We start from the raw sequence: 22,006 nt of genomic DNA on the forward strand, positions 1-22,006 counted from the left end.
TTGAAGAGCCACTGCATATAGCCTACCTGTGTGTGTTGGCATGTTGGCATGTTGTTGCAAAATCCGTGGTTATCTTGCACTCGCTTAAGTTTTTACCCGTGTAACCTACACTGATCCAATTCTGCCAAAGCCCTGCTTCTATCCTCACTGGTAGCTTTAGCTTACAGTCCTACAGTGCTGTGTGGGAGGGGGAGTGGCTAGCGGCGAAAGCCAATGCGTGCTTCTTTTACAAGGGGGCAGGCGAATTCCCGGAAGTAGAAGAATCGACGTAGGCTGGAGGGACCACCTCTCTGCTAACTCCCATAGAAGTCCATTCATTGTAGGATTTTTTTGAAATACCATAACTTCATATAACATATATCCTGTGCCGATATTGTAGCTTCTGTGTAATCCACATAAACACTACAAAGGCAAAACAGACTCCACTACCTCGTCCGTAACGTTGGTTATCCGTAAGAAGAACGGTTAGCTTGTTCGGTTGGAGGGAAGCTAGCTTTGACGTAATCTCTCTTTCGCGCCGTAGGGAGATAACCGTATTGTTTGGATAAGAAGCTCAATCCACCTTACTGTCTGACGGTAACTCATAAGCAAAACCTAGCATACACGACCGTATGTTAAGGTAAAGCATTACACAGAGGGAACCTAATAATAATAAAAAAGTAAACCTATTTTTTTTTTTTAAAAAGGGCACTAATCATTTCAGAGGTTTTCGATGGATTGACCATAGGTCGGAAAAGTGGAAAGAAGATTAGCTTCAAGGCTATAACTTTGTTTTGTTTTAGCATGACTGTTTTTGAAGATGATCATGTGTGGTAGCTTCAACATTAACTCGACTTGGTGAGGATGATAATACATAAATAAATGTTTAACTTTGATGACTTTGAAGGCGAAGGAAGTGTGAGAAGAATTTCTGTGTATCTATAATATGAGTTACAAGATTCAGTTCGATGGCTAACGTCACGAAGTTAAGTGTGAGTCTGCGCAGTACTGGGGGACCAACTGAAAAATCTTTCTATTTGACTCAGTGCCCTCCCATTGAAAACGACGGAGTCTGTTCGTCCATTTCTTTTACTGTCTATGGGTGCATCCGAATAGTCAGTACATACTATGTTCTTTTACCGATATAGAGCATACATGGGCAACATACGGCCCGCGGGCCACATCCGGCCCGTGGGCTTTCCCTGACCGGCCCGCGTAAGGTCCGTGAAAGAACAATAGTCAAGAGCCTAGCATAGAGATAATGCATGCAAATCAATATCGTTGTTTTTATTTTGAAAGCGACTGCTATTTGTATGCCCATACATTTGTGCGTGGATGCGGCGACGTAAACACCCTCACTGATGTGCTGGTGAATAGAAAAATGCTTCTGCGTCGACACAATGCAGTTGCCTTTACGTCGGCGTAAACCTTTCAAAGTTTTGTGTCTCTTATGTCTGCGTCGCTCACCACCGCAAAGGTTGTTAGAACGAACTCCTACTGCTGCTCGTTGGCGATACGAAGTGTTCATTTCAAAACGTTACTGGCAGATAGACAGTTTACAATCGGATAACCCCGTAATTGTAACCAAAATATGTCTGAGTTTATTTGCAAAGCTTATGTTAGCGAACTAGTATGATGCTACTACCCACAGGTTGCTTGAAGCAGCCGGCTCAACACACAGAGCGAGTTCACCAATCACAGTTATGTGCATAAAGTTAAAGCAAAAACATAGCCTACATTTTTAAAATAGTTTTCTTTGTGCATGTTGATTAACTAATGACAGCCTACTCTTGTCTGCTCCACATTTTCGTAGTCTAATTCTGCATAGAGTTAATTTAATGATGGTAATGATTTAATGATGAAATATTGCTGAGTGTTGATGAAATGGTGGCACGGCCTATCGGTTGTACTGACTCCTTCACATTTTCATGACCTAGCCTAATTACAGTGCATGAAAATGCACTGTACTGTTCTTCCTAGGCTTCTTCTTCTTCTTCTTCTTCTTATTCTTCTTCTTCTAACGCAGTTAATGCAGCTTCAACCGTTTAACGTAGAAACTTCGTTCAAACTGCGTTGCGTAGGTCTTACTTAGGACATGTGGGCTTTGTATTTTTCATCTTTGTAACTTTTATACTTTTTAAACTATTAATTAAAAACTAATCAAAATTTCCCCATTGACTTAACATTATGATTATGACATCACAATACGGCCGTTAAGCAATTAGAATCCTATGGCAGGTGTTCGGGCCACCTGCATCAACTGCCAGTCTCAGGCTTTAAGCATACAAACTGGCCCTATTGACCTCTCCAGAATAAGTCCCGCCTCCGTAACTTCCGTATCCATCCAACTTCCGGGCGTGGATTGTCTATGAGAAATAACATGGCGTTTCGAAATATCATACCGGTAAAACATCTGTAGGTAGCGAAGTTGAAAAAGCTGGTGGGCAGATTAGCCTACACACTTCTGCCATATAGTTTCCACTGGATTTTTTGATTGTCGGTGCCGTTTAAGTAGTATACTATAGACTATACTACTTAAACGGCACCGAAAATCAAAAAATCCAGTGGAAACTAGATGGCAGAAGTGTGTAGGTCAATCTGCCCAGCAGCTTTTTCTACTTTGTCACCTACAGAGTTTGACAGGTACGATCTTTCAAAACGCCATGTTATTTCCCATAGACAATTCATGCCCGGAAGTTGGATGGATACGGAAGTTAGGAGGCGGGATATATTCTGGAGAGGTCTATTAAGACTACACATCCTGTTCAACTGCTTCCTCTGCCAAAAACTGTTTCAAAATAAAAGTCCTCACTACAATATTTCACTGTTAAACAATTAACCCTTTAAACTACTGAACTTTTTAACTGTTCAGCCATTGTAACAGTTACTTGTCATCAACTATGACTCCTACCCACTGTAGCTAGTTACCTAAGTTAGCTAAGTAACTTGGTTAGCATGCTAGCATGTTAGCATGCTAGTTAGCATGCTAATTAGCATTTTTAGCCAAACTGCTAAAAATGATTAGCTAAGTTAGCTAAGTCAAATGGTTAGCACAGTTAGCATGCTAGTATGTTAGCATGCTAGTTAGCATTTTTAGCAAAACTGCTAAAAATGATTAGCTAAGTTAGCTAAGTCATATGGTTAGCATAGTTAGCATGCTAGCATGTTAGCATGCTAGTTAGCATTTTTAGCAAAACTGCTAAAAATGATTAGCTAAGTTAGCTAAGTCACATGGTTAGCATAGTTAGCATGTTAACATGTTAGCATGCTAGTTAACATTTTTAGCAAAACTACTAAAAATGATTAGCTAAGTTAGCTAAGTAACATGGTTAACATAGTTAGCATGCTAGCATGTTAGCATGCTAGTTAGCATTTTTAGCAAAACTCTTAAAAATTATTAGCTAAGTTAGCTAAGTAACATGATTAGCATAGTTAGCATGTTAACATGCTAGTTAGCATAGTTAGCATAACTACTAAAAATGATTAGCTAGGTTAGCTAAGTCATATGGTTAGCATAGTTAACATTTTAACATTGTTAGCATGATAGTTAGCATAGTAACTTGGTTAGCATTATTATCTTTGTTAACATAGTTAGCATAACTACTAGCAAACATTGGAGCCATTCCAACTGTTAGTTATTGTCAACTATCTGCCTAAATAATTTAACCATTTCAATTATCAACCTATTTAACTGTTCAGTCATTCCAACTATATTAAACCTTATCTACCAAGCAAATAATTTAACCATATGAACTCATCATATTTTTGCATTTTCATGCACTGTATTTCCTTCAGGAAATGCTTTTCTAGTTATATAGATATTGTAGTACTTTTTTATATCAGTCTTTGAAAACTGAAAAAAATGTCAATGTCAAAAAATCATTTTGAGGAATGAGGATTAAATACTGGACATAGATTAAATAGGCCTATTGCTGTTTTTCCTTTGTCTCCCTCACATTTTCATCTGTTCTTACGACTAGTAAACAAAACCATATGATTTACTTAATGTTATACAAGAACAGAATAGAATTGAACAGAATTGAGTTCAGACTTGAGTTCGGTATTTTGAGTCCGGCCCTCCTCAACAGTCCCAGTTTGTCATGTGGCCCCTTGGGGAAATTAGTTGCCCACCCCTGATATAGAGTGTGCCAGTGACTTCCGTTTTACTTCCGCTACAAGGGACCTGTCTTTAAAAAAAATATGAACGGGAGTTAATGGAGAGATAACAATAATTTTTTTGGTCCAGTTTGAATTGTGCCACGAATTTCACATATGATGTGTGTGAATTTAAAAGATAATTTTTCACGTCAAGAAAGTACTGTTGTTCGATAGACTTCAAAAGTTATGTTGGTTTTGTACGAATCCGCTCAGTGGACTACATCTCTCGTCTCGAACGATGTAGCAGCTACGTCACCAACGTAATGAAACGATAAGATTAGAAGCTAGCTGATAGCTGTTATGCTAGTTAACAGTTGCATCTTGCTGCCTGCTGTCACTTAACAGTATGTAATGTACAGTCTATGGACGAATACAACTTACCTGATGTGTTTAATCCTCTGACTCATGGTATTTTCATCGGCAAGGAAAGCCCAATTAAGACATGTTGATGGTATGCTTGTACATCTAGTGTGGCTATGAATTAGCTAACGTCACTAGCGCGACTGATGGGTTTGTAGTCGTTGGAATTACGATCTTTCACAATGTTGTAATTCAATAGTTACGAAACAAACTGCAAATGTCTTTACATGAAAAATTGTCTTTAAAATTGACAAACATCATATGGGTAATTCAAGGCACAAGTCAACCGGGACCAGAAAATTATTTCTTTTTCGCCATAGACTGGCGTTAAAATTTTTTTGAAAGATAGGTCCCATGGAGGCAAGTGGAAGTGGCGTCACTTGCACACTCTATAGGCTATTTAACGATATCTTTTGCATTTCTTATCCAAACAACGTCAAATTCGGCAGTGCACTTACTCATGCCTGTAGCAAGACACCTGCCAAGTTTGTAATCAGTCTGACAAACGGTCAGCGAGATATGCGTGCCACAGACACACACACACACACAGTAACGAAATGGTAGGCCTATATTATAGGCTATTGCAATGACTTGCCATGCTCGATCTAAATGTGTCCATTCAATTCACCGTACACAATGACCACAGTTATACATGCAGGGAATTTTCGGGCTTTAAATGTAGCAGCGATATTCGGTTTGCGCCAAATACCGGATTAAATTGACTGATGCCATCAGAATGAGTTTACACAACTTGCGTGCAAAACAAATATTGCTGTTGAAAACCGGGTTACTCACTGAATGTAACTGCGGTCAATGACTCACTCCTTTTCGGCAATATCTGTATCTGTCGTTCGGGAAGGCCTTGTATGCATTGTTCACAATTTTAAGACGTCTTTTCATCTGCAATGACTCCTATGAATTTGGCGCAAGTCTTCTTACTATATACTGTATCTCGACCTATGTGACCACACTGTAATGCAACTACATCCACTCTGTTTATCTGACGGGTCTCTGACCTCTGTCTCTCTATCTGCAGCACACGCATTTTCAAATTTACACACAGGCACTGGGCCACAGCCAATCAGAGGGGAGGTCCCGCCCTTCACTATCTGTGATTTGTTTAAACCACGATATTGGCCAAATATGTGTCTGTTATTGAACCAAAGGTAGAGTTTCAATGCGGACACTTTTTCCTCTCTCGAATAGCTGGTTGCACCGGTGCGACCTCCGATTTTTTTTAGTCGCACTTTTGAAAAATTAGGTCGCATATGCGACCAAATTGGTCGCACTCTGGAGCCCTGGATCACCCTCTCAACAGTGTCATCATCATTGTCATTGGCAGGCTTAACTTCTCCTTCAACTGATGTAATGTTCAGTAGTAATGTTCAGTGATACTAAACAATGATAGAGAGGTTGACCATGGATTTTGAGTTTGTGTTCTGTAATACTATTATTATAGGGTGTGTGTTGGGTGTGAAGCAATGACATTTACATGTATAGTAGTGTGTTAATATGCATGGCAGATATGCTTAATTTGCTGCTGCTATAGATGTGGCTGCTGCTGCTAAATAACCTAATGAAAAAGGACATCAGACAAAACCATGCGTGCACAACCCCCTAGACCAAGCAGATGTAGACAAGTGAACCCAGGGAGGAGGCAGACCAAAAAATGTTCATAGCACATAACATCTACATAAGTCTAACTAGTGGTACCTAGCTGTACTGATTTTAAACAAGGTTGTGTTGGAGGTAGTAGCAGATTGGCTCAGAGTGTTAGACATCCAATCAGGAGTGTCACTCAGTTTCCAGGTTGAACTTAATGCAAGAATGATCAACATATAGAGGAAATATAGCATATATATATATATATATATATATATATATATATATATACAGTATATATATGCTATATTTATATTTATATATATATATATATATAAGCAAAGTATATAGTTATATAATTTCCATTGCATTGTTAACAGGAAATTCTTTGTGTTGGTCTTGTGTAAGATTTGCCAGGTCAATCTATCAGTATAAAGTGTTTACTGCCCGACAAAGATATTTGCTTCAAGCTTTCATTGGCAATCTTATGTTTCTTATTTGCTTAGTGCCTTTGTGCCTAGACCGAATGGACAGCTCTTTTTTAAGCAAGTGATTACATGCTCCTTAGATCATGCATTATTAATAAGGATGAATCATATTTCAAAATATCATAATTAGCTTGCTACTCAAACAGATCACTGCTTGCAATTGATGACATTATTTTAAGGCTGTTGACTATTCTTCAGTGGCGGAAAGGGAAAACGACTGCATGTACTCTTAGAAAATGTAGCACATCAGGCATCAAGAGTGTGTGCTGTAGGGCCGCTGGAAATGCCTCTAAATGTAGTCTGTTGTATAATCCCTCCAGGGGCCCTTTTGCTATTTTTGTTCCTGGATATGCGTCAGGACTGGGTATTTTCTCTGGTGACTAGCTTACATCAGTAGCCTAGGTTTCCTAGCATATGTTCAGTGTGGCCTTTGATTGATGGGACTTTCTCCTGTTATCTGGTTTGTTAGTGACCTCAGAGAATGTACACAGTGAAATTTGGCCTGACGGAATGCCATGGACAAGAGGGATCATTAAAAGCAGGTCAGTAGTGAAATCATTTCCTTCTCCCCCTCTCTTCTGTCTTTTTCTGGTTATTGTATGTGTTAACATAACAGAATTGAAGAATCTGTATGCAGATGTTCACTTTGTTATTCGTAGTGTGTTGTTTATTACATTTTCTTGATGTTTCTCTGAAGTTGATTTATAGATAGTGGGTGTTTAATATTAGTGTTATCTTAGTGCTTGACTCATGTGGCTACCTCAGCCTTGGACAAATACAATAGTTGAACACACAGGCCTACACACATGACACAACCTACATTAGGCCCAGCAGTTTAATTTCCTGTCATGATGTCAAACATATTTTTTCTGTCATGAAGTTTCTGTTTTACTCTCTGGATCTAAAATTGTTTGGCTTATATGTGTTTTTGTGAGCTAGTGACCGTATCTTAAAAAGCCCCCCCCCACCACCACCACCACCACCACCACTCAGACACATTGTTATTTTCCATGCAGATGTCCAGCTCCAGCTGGGATCTGTTACAACTTGATCTTTAACTGATAATGCTTTTGATCTTTGGCCAAGGACACAAACAATAACATGTTTATTGACCATGAGTGAGTTACTAGAGTTATTAGATCCCACTTTCACATACGTTACATTTCCTTCTTCTCATATTTCTATATGGAGCACATTTCTCCTATGGTTTTAAAGGAGAGATCTCAACAGATCTCAACAACTTGAAATCAGTATTTACTGGATGTTTAGACATCTCAATATCACATCCTCTGTTTTTCTCTGAAAAACCTTGGTAGTTGAGAACTAGGCACATATTTTGATAATAAAGTACATGTATCTAGCCTATTCAATTTTATTTATTTGTATAGTGTCAATAACAAATGCCCAGAATTGGAACCTATGATAAGATTGTGACTATAGTTTCGCGAGAGGAGTAGTAAGGAGATGTTTTTTTTATGATAGATAATGGTATTTCTACAATAAAGTGTCATCTCATTTCTGTCTCAAATAGGTTCTCCTAGGGAATCTTTGGAGAGATATGTAATTAAATTGATACATAATTGAAACAATTCGGTGATCACGGTGATCTAGGTGACCTGACAAACATCCATCTTCGAGAGCTAAAATGTGAATGACTGTGACATGCATAATAGAAAAACTCAGATGGAAAAATCCTACTCACTGCAAACATAGGTGGAATATATTTATACATACAGATATAGCTACCCTACTTTGAGACCACAGATATCACTGCCTTTTTTCTTTAATGGGCTGGACTTTGCATGATGAGCACTTCTATTGGTCTGTCTAAAACAGAAGGTAGCTGCCTCGCTGCCTTCAGCTGTCTAATGAGTCACTTGCCATAGCAAGCACTAAGGTACCAGATATGAACTTTGTTTCGGAAGGCCTAGCAAGGTAGCAAAACAGAATGCTGTTGCCAGGATACCAGAAAGCAGAATACTGTAACGTTCGTCTGTACAGCTCTTAAAAAAAAACAAAAAACAGCTGTTGACAATTACCGTTTAGCTGCTCATAATTAGATAGGATTTAGAACGTTGAAGGCAACGTTGTCAAATTGTATCTTAGAAGGCAGCATTTTCCTAGTTTCGAACACAGCTTATATGTCAGTGAAATTCTGGGCTAAAGGCTATTGTCAGGGCACTTTTACTATTGTCAACATATCAGAATTCTATACTATCAGTCTGATTTCTGTTTCTGTATAGGTGCCCTCTCAGACATATGGCATTATAATGCTGGGGGAAAGGAATACATTCCAGTTACTTAAAAAAAAAACAGACAAGCATGACATTTAAATGTTTTAACCCTGATTTATCAGATGAGATGGTGAGATTGCTTTACATGTAGGTTTTTGCTATGTCTCTCAGAGTTGACTTGCATGTCCCCTGGTCAAGTAACAATTACTGTTGTCCTGTTTAGTTCAGAGGAGGAATAAGATATAATTACATCAGGGAGATAAAGAACTGTAGTGGGAAAAATAGTGTCTTGGCCAGTGGTTAGAGCAATCCCTTGTCTTTTTAAGGGTCAAACACAATGAATGCACAGATGTTACAGCCACACAGCCACAGATATCCGACCCTCAATGACCGATTGCGTGGCTGATTTAAAGATTCGCTTGTGCTCCTTCATTGCCGAGTTTGATCTGTCGTTTCAATCGCTCATCTACTCGTCACTTTGTGGCAGAAATTAGCGAGGATAAACTCGCCCTTACGCATCTGTCTGTCTGGAGGCAGCATGTGGGCTATCTTATTAGACACAGCATCTCGCCAGAATTAAAAAAAAATCTGTCCGACAAGTTTAAGAATAACATGTTTTCACTTAACATTGATGAGGTGATGGACAAAAGCATGGATAAGATTCTAAATGTACTGGTCTGATTTTATGACAAGGATGCAGGCAGTCAGTGTAAAAAAACAGCACCTTGCCAGCGAAAAGGTTAATGTTGCAAATGCCTCAGCACTGTTTCAAAAAATATTTAAAATAAATTATGCATATTTTGCAGAAAAATGAATGTCTCCTTGTTCATGCCCTTTAGTCAGTGGTTAGGCTACTAATCAATTCCTAGTTTACTTTGGAGTATTATAATTGCCACCCACTGACCTTTCTTGGTATGGCTGTAGTATCAGTATGCTATACAAGCAATAAGTATGCAGGTAAGTGACTAGTTAAAAGCAGGGATGGATTAAATACAGGCCTACCAGGCCCAGGGTCCCAGGAGCTCTGGTGCTCTATACCAGTGTTTCCCAACCTTTTTTCCTTGAAGGCCCCCTTGCCTGTGTCTAAGACAAGCCAGGGCCCCCCTACCCGAACTCCTACCCGCATACACACACAAAAATAATAAAGTGATTAATTACAAACTTATAAGTTCAGAGGTCAGAAGTAATAAATAGCTACATGAATTTAAATGTGAAACAAAAATATGTTTTAATCTGGATTATACAGAATTTTGATTATCCAATTGGGTATGTTATTGGGATTTTATAAATTTAATGTGCGCAAATATAATTTTGGTGACCTTACAATAGGGCTGTCAATCTTCTTCTATAACAGTAGTTATTATCATGAACTATCTGTCAAAATAGACCACGCCCCCTTGTCATGTCATAAACCACACTTCCTTCTTATGCAAATTAGCCATGTGGTTGTCACCACGTGTTGTTTGTTATTGTTATTGCTTTGTGAGTCATGTGACAGCCATGTGACTGTCGTCAAACAATGTCCCGCCCCCTTGTCAGCCATGTGACTGTCGTCAAACAATGTCCCGCCCCCCTTGTCAGCTATGTTGGATCCCAGCCCCCTCATGTGTGTTTTGTTGTTATTATTATGGGTCAGATAAACTTTGTATGAAATGTATTGTTAATACCTAGAAAAAAACATATAGTATGCTACTAGCACAACCAATAACCTGTTTAGCATGTTGTTAGTGGTTTTGGTTGAAAAATGTGTTAGCTATAAGTTACAAGTGCTAACCAGTAGGCCACGGCTTCCCCCCCAAAAAAAAGAAAATAGAGCTGCCGAAACCCGGGATCGAACCAGGGATCTTTAGATCTTCAATCTAACACTCACCCAACTGAGCTATTTCGGCTGCTGGGCTTCAATGCTATGCATTGTAATGTAACCTTTATAAGTGAATTCATGGTGGTCTTAGGTGACCAAAATGACCTGTGGATGTGACCTGTATGGTGTAAAGATGGGGGCAACCAAAAAATATGTGTACAAATACAAAATAGGAGACCTTGTTAGAGCATCTAAGGTCAGAGGTGCATTCACAAAGGGGTATGAGGAAAACTACACACGTGAGTTTTTTACCATAGCAGAGTGTGTACCTCGAAATCTGTCTGTTTACAGGTTGAAAGACTATGATGGTGCCATGCTAGAAGGGGGCTTTTATTTATTTTTTTAAATACTAAAAACAAAGAATATACAAAATACAAATTATACTAAATAAAACTTAATCAAAATCAATTCTAAAAAACAGTATCCACATAGTGGGTAAATAATCAATCAGGTGCGCTTGCAATGACTGAAGCAGGGACTGAGCCTGTGGTTCTCAGTGCATAAGGTAAGGTAAGGTAAGGTGCTCTGTGTGAATGAGTGTCATGGTGATGGTGCAAATGAGTAAGTCAAACAGTGCAATAGTGCAAGAATAAAGTCTATATATCTATATATAAATAACTATATTAAGAAAGGTATGTGGCATGGAGGGAGGGGTTGTGCATGTGCTAATACAGCACGCAAACAGTGAGGCAGAAGACAAATGTAAAGTGACTAGTGGACAAACAGTTCAAGACATTGGAGGTGGTGAAGAGGCAGACAGACTATGCGGAGAAGTCTATTTCTCCTCTTCCCTTAAATGATGCATTAAACAGTTCAATGGCCCTGAGGATGAATGACTTTCTCAGTCTGTCTGTTGTGCAAGGCAGTGAGCGAAGTCTCCAGCTGATCAGGCTCTTCTGCTTAACAATAGTGCTGTGGAGTGGATGACACTCATCAGTGTTTCCCACAGAATTGGATTAAATTTGTGGCGGTAGCTGACTTGGACAACGGGGGGGGGGGTATATGGGGGGGTAATAAGATCATCTTGGTAGTGTATAGGTCTAATTGAGTGCCTCACATAAGAAGTTTGTGGGTAACACAGTTAAAAGGCTGCTGATGTGTGGATGCAATTCATAACATTTTCTACATAGTTAAAATAAAGGTTGTACTTCTCCTTGGGACAAGCACTTTTGAATTTTGGAAAACACTTTTCCATTTACATCGGGATTTTGTAAACATTCAGTGTCAGTCAATAAAATGAGCCCTTCAACGAAACAAGCAGCTGTAACGGCTCCCACACACATCTGCGTTCCGTCAATGCATGCCAGTGGGTGTTCCCGACGGTAGCTATGCAAATGACTTGAAGTAAAACCGTAATGTGATTGGTTGGTGCCGTCCGTAGATTGGCTTGATTGGCCGGTGCCGTCTGTCGGTGCAGCAACAGCTGAACTCCTCAACGCGAGTGGCGGGAGAAACGCGACGCGACGGACCCACAATTCAGTTCGGCAACGGATCACGTGAGCCCATGTAAAGTGAATGGGATGCGTCTCCAGCAACGCGAAGCACGCAGCTGTGTGTGGGAGCCGTAAGTAGGCTACGCATGCTAAATTCGACATCCAAACAGTATTCTAACATTAGCTTTGAGATACTGTTTGATTGCATAACTTAACTTAGTTTAGTCTCTTCAATGTAGCCTACTATGTTGTGATAAGACCTTAGCAGAGTTAACTTCAATGCAGCAGTTTTGAACAAATTTGCGCAGCATGGTCACAATGCTAAGCGGATTTCTTAGCAATTTAGCCAGACGTCTTCTATGCAATGCTTCTATGTGGCAACAACAATCCTTCAACAATCGTGAATTTTGTTAAATGCACATGCAGAGGAGGGGCAGCAGGCTACGAGAGAGAGTGGGGCGGGGTAAGGAAAGGCTGCGTGCGTAAAAAGCGCAGCTCAATGGCAATGCAAGGATTTGATCTTATATTTAATTTAATTTAAATCAGGGCCGTAGTCACCATAGACATTGGGGGGGACGTGTCCCCCCCAATATTCAGATATGACCAAAATGTCCCCCCCAATAATCGGAAATAGAAAAATAAATAAATAAATAAAATACGCTATACAGGAAACCAACGTTTACGACCACCATCTGAATTGTCACTGGCAAATGTAATCAAACATAAACAATGCACAAATGAGTAGCTTAGTGATGGTTCCAAAGAGATACACCCCTGCACTGTGTTTTTTTCCCAGACTCGCACAGGCGTGTTTTTTCCCGTATCACAGCAGAAGCAAGCTTAACGGTTGTGTGGTGGTAGGTATTGTTATGTCACTGTCTCACAAATTCATTGATTGCTTTCAAATGTATTGAAAGGTCGGGAATCAGGTATAGGCTACATGCAATGTGTGTTTCATAGTCTAGGCTACATCACCATCGTGTGAGAGAGTGTTTAAATAAAGTCTGATTAATTAAATCAGTGATAGCTAGCGTCAATGTAGCCTATTTAAGGGGGCTATAGCCTAATATCAACTGGGGTATGAGGGAGGGGGGCGACTTTGCAATAACTTAAAATATCAATTTTGGACAAATGGAGTCAGCCTACCAAAGGCCTAGCCTATGTCCTATTGTCCGTCAAAATGTATTATTATTCACACAAACATTAGTAGGCTAGACTAGTCTACAGGTCTAGGCTATTAGCAAGGCTATAAACAAGGGGGTAACAGTCATAAGAAGAAATTTACAACTCACCATCTAAGTAATCTTTTTATCCACACAAAAATGTTTATTTTTAAAAACTCCGTTTGGATAACTCCCCAAGAGTAAAAAGCAATGGAATATGCACGTTTTGTTATCCAAAATAAGCCAGTAGTTTGGTGCTGAAATTTTGACATAGGCTGTCTGGAGCTTATTGACATGAAAAACTTTCCTCCGTCTGACTGCTGAGACATTCACGTTATGTGTGAACTTCCTGCAACTTACGATTTTTTAGGCAGAAATAGACTTACGTTAGTGCCATCCAGAGCACAGTCGAGAAAACTGCACCTACGTTATTGTTGCTGTTAGGCTATGTGTTTTTGGTCTGTCATTAAAGAGAGAGAGAGAAGTTTCTATAATTATTTAATTATTTACTAAATCACTTATATTTAATCTAAATTATGTAAAAGTAAATTTCAAAACATTTCTTACTGTGTAGCTTTAATATTGTTTGCTTAATAAATAAATAAATAAGTTGTTCAAGAGCTATTCAAGCAGTTTCATTCACAGTGAGAGACATCATGAACAAAAGGAAGGGTGGCAGAGATATTCGGGAGTTTTTTGGTCTGCCCAAAAAAACAAGAAAAGTAAGTGGAGATAAGTGACAATGAGTAGCCTATCATTTAAGAATGTAGTGTGTGAATCAATATCTCCTCATAATAATAATTAGTGTCTCTCACTTTAGAAATGTTAATTTATCTGACTATTCTTGAACATAAAGACATGAAATGTCACTAGTTTATGATAAACTTTCTTTCATATTCACTGTGGTGTGTTCAGAGTGATGAGAGAGATGGAGATAGAGAGCATGACCATGCTGACCAGGCAGGGAGTGATGACCTGGAGGTGAGTGAGGAGAAGAACAATTATGGTTAAGAATGAATGATGACATATAGGAACCCTAACTCCAAAGTAAAAAAACTAAGTATGGCTTCTATGAATTTCAGATAATAGAGACACACAGGGAGAGTGAACAGTCAGTCACAGACAAAGAGACAGAGAGTAGGCAAGCAAGCGAAGGGGAAGGTGAAGGAGGGGGACCGGAGGAGCTTGGACCTGTCCCCAATCATCCAAATGTGAAGTCTATCCCATGTCAAACACTGTCCAACAAATCACTGTACTTTCAGGAAAAATGGTTTAGTGATTACACCTGGCTCCACTACAGCCCCCCTTTAAAGGGGGTACTGTGTTATTATTGTGCAAAATATTTTGGAGCAGAAAAATCTAGGCTCGCTTCAAAAGCAGACTCCTCTTTCATTGTAAGTGGCTTCAGAAACTGGAAGAAGGCACATGAGAAATTTTGTGCACATAAAGAAAGCCAGTGCCACAAATTGGCAATGATAAGAAAGTTGCAGGAGCCAACCCCTGTTAATGTACAACTGTCTAATGAGCTTGAGAGACAACAATGTCTAGGAAGGACAAACCTTCTCAAGATCATTGAGGGTTTAGTATTATTGGCACGGCAAGGTGTGGCTTTCCGAGGTGTTGACAAGGAGAGTGGCAATTTCAGCCAACTCTTAAAATATAAGGCAAAAGGAGATGAAGAGCACCTGGTTGAAAGGCCGTCTTACCTTTACTTGTCCCCAGGTGCAAAACGAGATGTTAAAAATAATAGGAAATAAGATAGTAAAAGAGATAGTCTCAGAGATAACATCCATGCCAGCGGTCCTCTTCGCTCTTATAATTGATGGCACCCAGGACATAACAGGAGTTGAGCAGGAGTCTGTATGTGTGCGCTTTGTAGATGCCAATCTACACCCTAAAGAAGAGTTCCTGGGACTATATGAAGTTTCCTCAACAACCGGTCAAAACATAGCCAAGATGGCATGTGATGTCATGACACGGTTGTGCCTTCCAATATCCCAACTTAGAGGACAGACATATGATGGTGCCGCAAATATGGCTGGACATCTGCAAGGGGTGCAAGCCATTTTAAGAAAAAAGCAACCGCTAGCCGTCTTTTGCCATTGTGGTCCGCATTGTGTTAACCTCATAACTCATAAGCTTCTGCACTAGTTAAGGATGCAATGAGCCTTGTGCATGATTTGGGGTGGTTCTTTAATCAATCTGGCAAATTTAAAATAATTTTCCAGAAAATTGCAAACTCTGAAGATGGTTTCACCACACTGAAACCTCTCTGTCCAACCAGATGGACTGTTCGCACCCCAGCCATCCGCTCAGTTCTCAACCAGTATGAGTCAGTGCTTACAGGCCTTGAAGAGATGGCCTTATGCAGTTCTAAAGTATCTGACACTTACAACTAAGGCCCGTGGTTTTCATGCAGGATTTCTAAGAGGTAACACTCTGCTTGGTCTTGTAATGGCTGAAGACCTGATGGAGGATTTGGAATGCCTGAACACCTCCCTGCAACATAGTAAACAATCTGTCTCAGGCATGTTGGAGGCTGTGGAGCATGTCAAAACAACCATGCAGGACAAACGAACAGAGGAGCACTTTGATCATTTATTTGCTAAGACAACTGCTATGGCAACAGAGATGGACCTCCTACCTATTCAGATGCCTCATATCCGCAAGCCTACAAAGCGTTACACCGGTGAAGCTGCAGCCCATATCTATCCGGATGCCAAGTCTTATTACAGAGCCCAATTCTACAATGCCTTAGATACAGCAAGCACTCAATTCACAGAGAGGTTTCATCAAGCTGGATTGCACAAGCTGCAGATGCTTGAAAATGTGCTGCTACATGGTGAGATGACAAAGGTGGTGGACGAGTACCCTGAGTTGAATTCCAGACTGCTACAAGTGCAGCTAGCCATGCTCAGTGCATTGATGTACAGAGGCAGGGTGTTCCATAGTTTTGGGGCATAATGGATAAAAGCAGCTTCTCCACTTTGCTTGTGGAGCACTTTGGGTACGATTAAAAGATTAGAATTGGATGATCAAAGTTTCCTTTGTGGTTGATAAGATATTAAAAGCTCAGAGATATATGAAGGTGCTATGCCATTTAGAGCTTTGTAAGTAATTAACATAACCTTAAAATCAATTCTATAGGAAATAGGGAGCCAGTGCAGTTCAGCCAACACAGGGGTGATGTGTTCTCTCTTCTTGGTCTTAGTTAAAAGTCTAACCGCAGAGTTCTGTATAAGTGCCAATTTGGGAAGACCATTGAAAAGTGCATTGCAGTAGTCTAACCTGCTAGTGATAAAGGCGTGAATTAGTTTTTCTGCATCTTGTTGAGTTAAAAAGGGCCGCACTTTGGCTATGTTTCTCAGGTGGAAATAGGCTGTCTGAGTAACTTTACTGATATGGGGCTTAAAACTTAACTCTGCATCTAAGATGACACCGAGGCTTGTTACTTTTGGTTTGACCTGGTGCGCCAAGTTCCCCAGATTACTAAGAACAATGTCTCGCTTTAGTTTTGGTACAACCAAAAGTACCTCTGTTTTGTCATCATTTAGTTTATTATTTGATTTTACTGATTAATGGAGGTTAGGCATGGTTAGTTGGCTCCACATAAATATACAATTGATATGTATAGGTATGATCTGCATAGCTGTGGAAGTTTACATTATGCTGACTTATGATGTTTCCCAATGGAAGCATATATATGGAAAATAGCAGGGGACCAAGGCAGCTCCCCTGGACCACACCAAAAGGCAAGTCATGTTTTTCAGACACATGGGGTGTGTTCGAAACGGGAGACAGCTGCCTACTGCCTCCCTCCCAATTCTAAGATATCTTAAAAGGCAGCAGAATTTGTTTTTTCGGTTTCAAACCGCACTTGCTGCCTTGCTCCCCAGTTAGATATCTTAAAAGGCAGCAACTTTACCCGTTTGGAACACACCCATGATCTCCTAGACTGATATAAAAATCTCTGCCAGTAATGTAGGTTTGAAACCAGTTTAGAGCATTATCAGAGAGACCCACCCACTTCGCAAGGCGGTGAATTAGGATGCTATGATCAATGGTGTCAAATGCCGCACTCAAATCCAAAAGAATAAGGATTGAGACTTTGTTTGAGTCAGTAGCCAGTCTAAGATCATTGACTATTTTTACTAGAGCCGTTTCTGTGCTGTGATTTGATCTAAAACCTGATTGGAATTTTTCAAGGATACTGTTGAGGAAGGTATTTAACTGATTACAAACGACTTTTTAAAGTACTTTGCTCAGGAACGGTAGGTTTGATATAGGCCTGTAGTTGCTCAGATTGGTATGGTCAAGATTCGACTTTTTAAGTAAAGGTTTCACAACAGCGGTTTTAAAAGCAGTTGGAAATATACCTGTTTCTAATGAGGCATTTATTACCTTGAGAATGAAGGGAGCTAAGCTATCATATACATTTTTGAGGAATCTAGTAGGGATTGGATCCAAAACACATGTTGAGTTATAACTTTACTAAGCTCAGATTGAGTAATAGTGCTAAAGAACCTTAATTTTGGGGGGCTGTTTTTGGGTGTACTATCAAACATATTACTTGTGTTACCAATAGCCTCCCTTATATTGAATAAAAGCTCAGTCTACCAACGATATCTGTGCAACTTGAGTGGTTTCAAATTTTTTTTGCGCAGATGCGCGCACACACACTGAATGAACGCCCATACCACTACCACTTTATTGAATGCCTCTATGTTTGATGACGCCAAATTAGCAAGTATTTCCTTAATTGGGAAAAGTTTGCTTTCTTTTTTTCTATCGGCCCGTGATTCCATGAACTATTATGCCTATCAGAGAAGTGACAGAAGCACCGGACATAGCCAAGAGGAGGGAGGCAAAAACCTAATTCTTGCCTGCTTTAGCTGTGCGGTTCCTCATCCTCAGACTGTTTAGCTAGCTTGTCAGGGTGTAGCGTTATCAGATCAGCACTCAGGCTGCTCGCTGCTACATATTTTGCAGAATAACGACATTGACAGATTTGTCAATTGTTATTTTTCCGTTTTCTGATGGAAATCCAAAAACGTTCCACACATCGCTGAAATGGTCAGGAGTGGTGATCTCCGTGGGTGCCTCGCTTCTGCCATAATTAGATTGTGCATTAGACGTGACAAAAGCATTTCGTTTTCACATATTTGTTAAAGTTAGCCAACACATAACAGTGTTTCCCACAGAATTAAATTCTATATGTGGTGGTAGGTTTGCAGAATTAACTTGAATGCAACAGTTTTTAGCAAATTAGCGCAGTGTATTTAAGCTCAATTTAGTACAACCTGGAAAATCATTGTGTGGTGGTCAATGTTGATATTGTGGTGGGCCGCCACAAATAAGTCAATGTATGGGAAACACTGCATAAAAAAACCTCCCCAAAACACCACATTCGAGTAGTAATTTCCAAATTAGAATAGTATTGATTTTTTAAATATTCGATTTATATTCGACTTTAGAAAGTCGTTCCAACAGCCCTACTTTACAACCTCAGCCCAGGCAACATTGTGCGTACAACATCCTGTAATCTCTGGTGATCCCTAGTGGGGTCCGCGGACCCCAGGTTGGGAACCACTGCTCTACACAAAGATGCTTCCTGTTGGGCGTGGCTAATGCATTGTACATATGAAAGTTGTTCATCTTTGGGAGATACACAAAACACCAAAAACACACCAAAAACAATAGGGCCATGTGCTATACAAGCATGATGTAAGCTTCATCGCTGCTAGGAGTGAGGCAGACAGAACATGAACGCGCATTTTATGACTTGCTCTACAACTACACATCCATCTTCACTTACCTCAAAGACTACTTACACCATGTATGAAATCACGTCCTCCAAATGCATTACATTAATGATGAGTAGACATGGACCTTTATACTGGGCTAGGATGTGCTGCTTTCACATCTACGGTGTCATTTTCTTAATAAACTAATACGACGTTTTAATGGGCATATCCCGTAGCATATTGTTCAAAACATCATCAGAGTAGGCCTAGGCTAGCCTAAGCTAAATTGTTGAAGCATATTGTTTCAAAATATTATAAACTAATAATAGCCAAAAATACTAAATGAATCGCAATGCATGCTGGGAAGCAAAACTCAACATGAAATATAACTAGAATGCATTGACGTTATATCCACTCTAAGGCGTTTTCTTGGACCTGTGATCAAACAGGGACAGCCTATAAATAGCCTATGTAAGCCTATCTTCCTGGAACATTGTAGATAAAGAAAAATTTATCGTTTTATCTAGGCTATGAATGCTCTTTGTAGCCAACTTTAAGCTGAAATAAATAGATTCCAGATGTTTCTATTCTATATCATTTTTTATTAATAAACAGTTAGGCTCTGGTGAGGCAGAAATCTTCTGCTCCTCGTCAGAAATCTCATCGGATATGTGCACTCTTTGCTGTTTCCACAAGGAGCTGCTGTAACATCGGGGACAGCTATGCGTGACACTTTTAAACGCGATCATGCGTCAAATAAATTACAATGACATTTAAACAAGTCATGAAGAACCAGTAACCTTAATTCTTCTGCAATGTAGAGCTAGATCGTTTTGCTTTACAAATTAAGTAGTCACTTCTGTTGCTAGGCAACCCTAAACAAATACGTGGTCTGTTTTTAACATCTCTCTAGTTTTATTGCATCGTATTCAGCTCCAAAAGTCGGTTCAGTCCCAATTCGGCCGTGTGTGTGTTTCTGAAAATAAAACAGATAATAAGTACGTGACTAGGTTAAATAACCCACTGCCTATTTAGAGCATGTTACATGCATCACGTAATGACAGTTATCTGAAGAAATGTGCATTGTAAGCTAGAAGCTAAGAACAGCAACTTTGCTAACGTTACACGAAGCATTACTGTACATCAGCTAACATGAATTTGATAAAATCCCTTCCCTCGTTAGTAATGTTATACATTAACGTTAAACTCAAAATGTATGTGCTACATAATAATTATGTAGCACATACATTTTGAGTTTAACGTTACAACCTTTTTCCCAGTTTATGAAGTTGTGCGCCTATGAGCAAAGTAGAAACATATGGTTCTACTTTGCTCATAGACACACAACTTCATAAACTGTATGATATGTTGCCTTAGACTACGGTAGGCTAATGCAGCTAGAGACTAGATAGATAGATAGGCTACTTTATTCATCCCCAGACGTGTAACGTGAAGTCGTGCATGGATGTGATGTCTCCGTCCTGCAGGCGGTAGCCAGAGCGCTCTCAACTCCGCTGCCATGTGTGAATAAACAAACGTCCCCTCCATGTCCCCGGTATAACGTTATTGTCGGGTCATTAGGACGTCTTTGAAATGACCAAATGCATCCGAGGGACCTGACGGTGACATCCCCAGAAAGTCCTGCACCGGACGTCGCGCAATAACCAAAGGATAACTTGCTCCGGACGTCAATAAGGTCACCGGAACGTCCGCTAGAAAACATGACGTTCGGGACCAATCAGGGATGTCGTGAATGTCCGCATAAGGTCCGGGGGACGTCCCGTGTTTGTCGGGGCAGTCCAGATTTGTCAAATTAAGCCCTCCTTACACTGACAGACTTAGCAAAGATTTGGAGAGGATTTTTGAAAGACTACAGTCTCAGACCTTCTCACATCTAAAGACAAGTGATAGAGTTGTTGAGTCACTAGATTCCTTTAAATTATTTCCATCCTGCACTACATATCAACAGGAACTCATATGATAGCCTACTCATATCACAGTAATTTTTTCATGTTTCTGCAGCATTGTTTCATGTGTGACATCCCTAACAGATACAGAGTTGTTCTGTCACGTGGAATAGCCGACTAATAATTTATAAGAAATTAAATAACAAATAATCATATAGGCTACAGCTATCGCCTACTTTTCCCCTTCCTGTTTGGTGTTGGAGAGAGGTCACTATTGGTTTTTATATTGTTCACGTCACTATTTGCATGAGCCACGACCAGAGGCGATTCTAGGGTCTGTGGGGGCCCCAAGCAAAAATTCCAAGGGGGCCCTACCGACAAGTGTTATCACCATTAGGTTATTATGTTAAATGATAAAAATACAAAAAGCATATTATAACATTTCTTATATTTTGACATGTATCTCACAAAATATCATTTTGAGTGCATGGTGTATGCACTCATAATGATTCTCTACAACATCTTTTTACTGCATTGCCATGAACAAAGTAGAGGCAAAAAAGGGGTTTCTTTGTTGAACAAATTGGGATGCAATGTGAGCCTTGAATTGGATGCCATGCAGGAATTTAATAGGATCTCAAAACCGAATTATGAACATGCTTTGCCATAGAGAAACACACGTTGGATTATAAACATGCTTTGCCACAAAAACAGACAAAAATTCGTAAACGTGGGGTAAGTCCAGCTATATGAAGTTATTATTTTGCTGTCACTTCGTCTGTTTTATAACCCAGAAGGATGTACTTGATATCAAATGATAGCTCTGTGTCTCCTCTTTCATCTGACGTGCGTGGCATATCTATCCGATCACAGGTCCGCGAGCAATTCAAACAAGAGTAATGGGTGTGCAGCGTTGGTTTGTGTACATGACGTTATTATTTTGCAGTCACAGTCTGTTTTTACAAGCCAGAAGGATCGATATACATGATACCAATTGATAGCCATGTGTCTCCTCTTTCATCTGATATGCTTGCCATATCTATGCGATCACGGGTTTGCGAGTAATTCAAACGATAG

At 39.8% G+C, this 22,006-nt stretch overlaps 1 protein-coding gene and 1 non-coding gene across 7 annotated transcripts in view; one reads left to right on the plus strand and one right to left on the minus strand.

Moving 5' to 3' along the window:
* Nucleotides 1–22,006, plus strand: part of hivep2a (HIVEP zinc finger 2a) — a 150,311-nt gene that overhangs the window by 41,311 nt on the left and 86,994 nt on the right. For 3 of the 6 annotated variants that reach the window (XM_076272193.1, XM_076272192.1, XM_076272197.1), the window contains one exon: nucleotides 7,057–7,129. The exons of 1 other annotated variant lie outside the window; for it this stretch is intronic. The gene's annotated coding sequence lies outside the window, so the exon portion shown is untranslated. Of the gene's footprint in view, nucleotides 1–7,056; nucleotides 7,130–12,064; nucleotides 12,247–12,950; nucleotides 12,973–22,006 lie in introns of those variants that run through there. 2 more of the 6 variants (XM_076272195.1, XM_076272196.1) reach the window with 2 other exon arrangements.
* On the minus strand, nucleotides 10,638–10,710 carry trnaf-gaa (transfer RNA phenylalanine (anticodon GAA)). The gene has a single exon. It is a non-coding gene; the product is annotated as a tRNA-Phe (tRNA).

Source organism: Alosa pseudoharengus, unplaced genomic scaffold, assembly GCF_046254945.1.
Source record: "Alosa pseudoharengus isolate Yale_2024_CS ecotype anadromous, Long Island Sound unplaced genomic scaffold, YU_APseudo_1.1 YU_APseudo_1.1_scf_7, whole genome shotgun sequence".
NCBI classification, from domain to species: Eukaryota; Metazoa; Chordata; class Actinopteri; order Clupeiformes; family Clupeidae; genus Alosa; species Alosa pseudoharengus.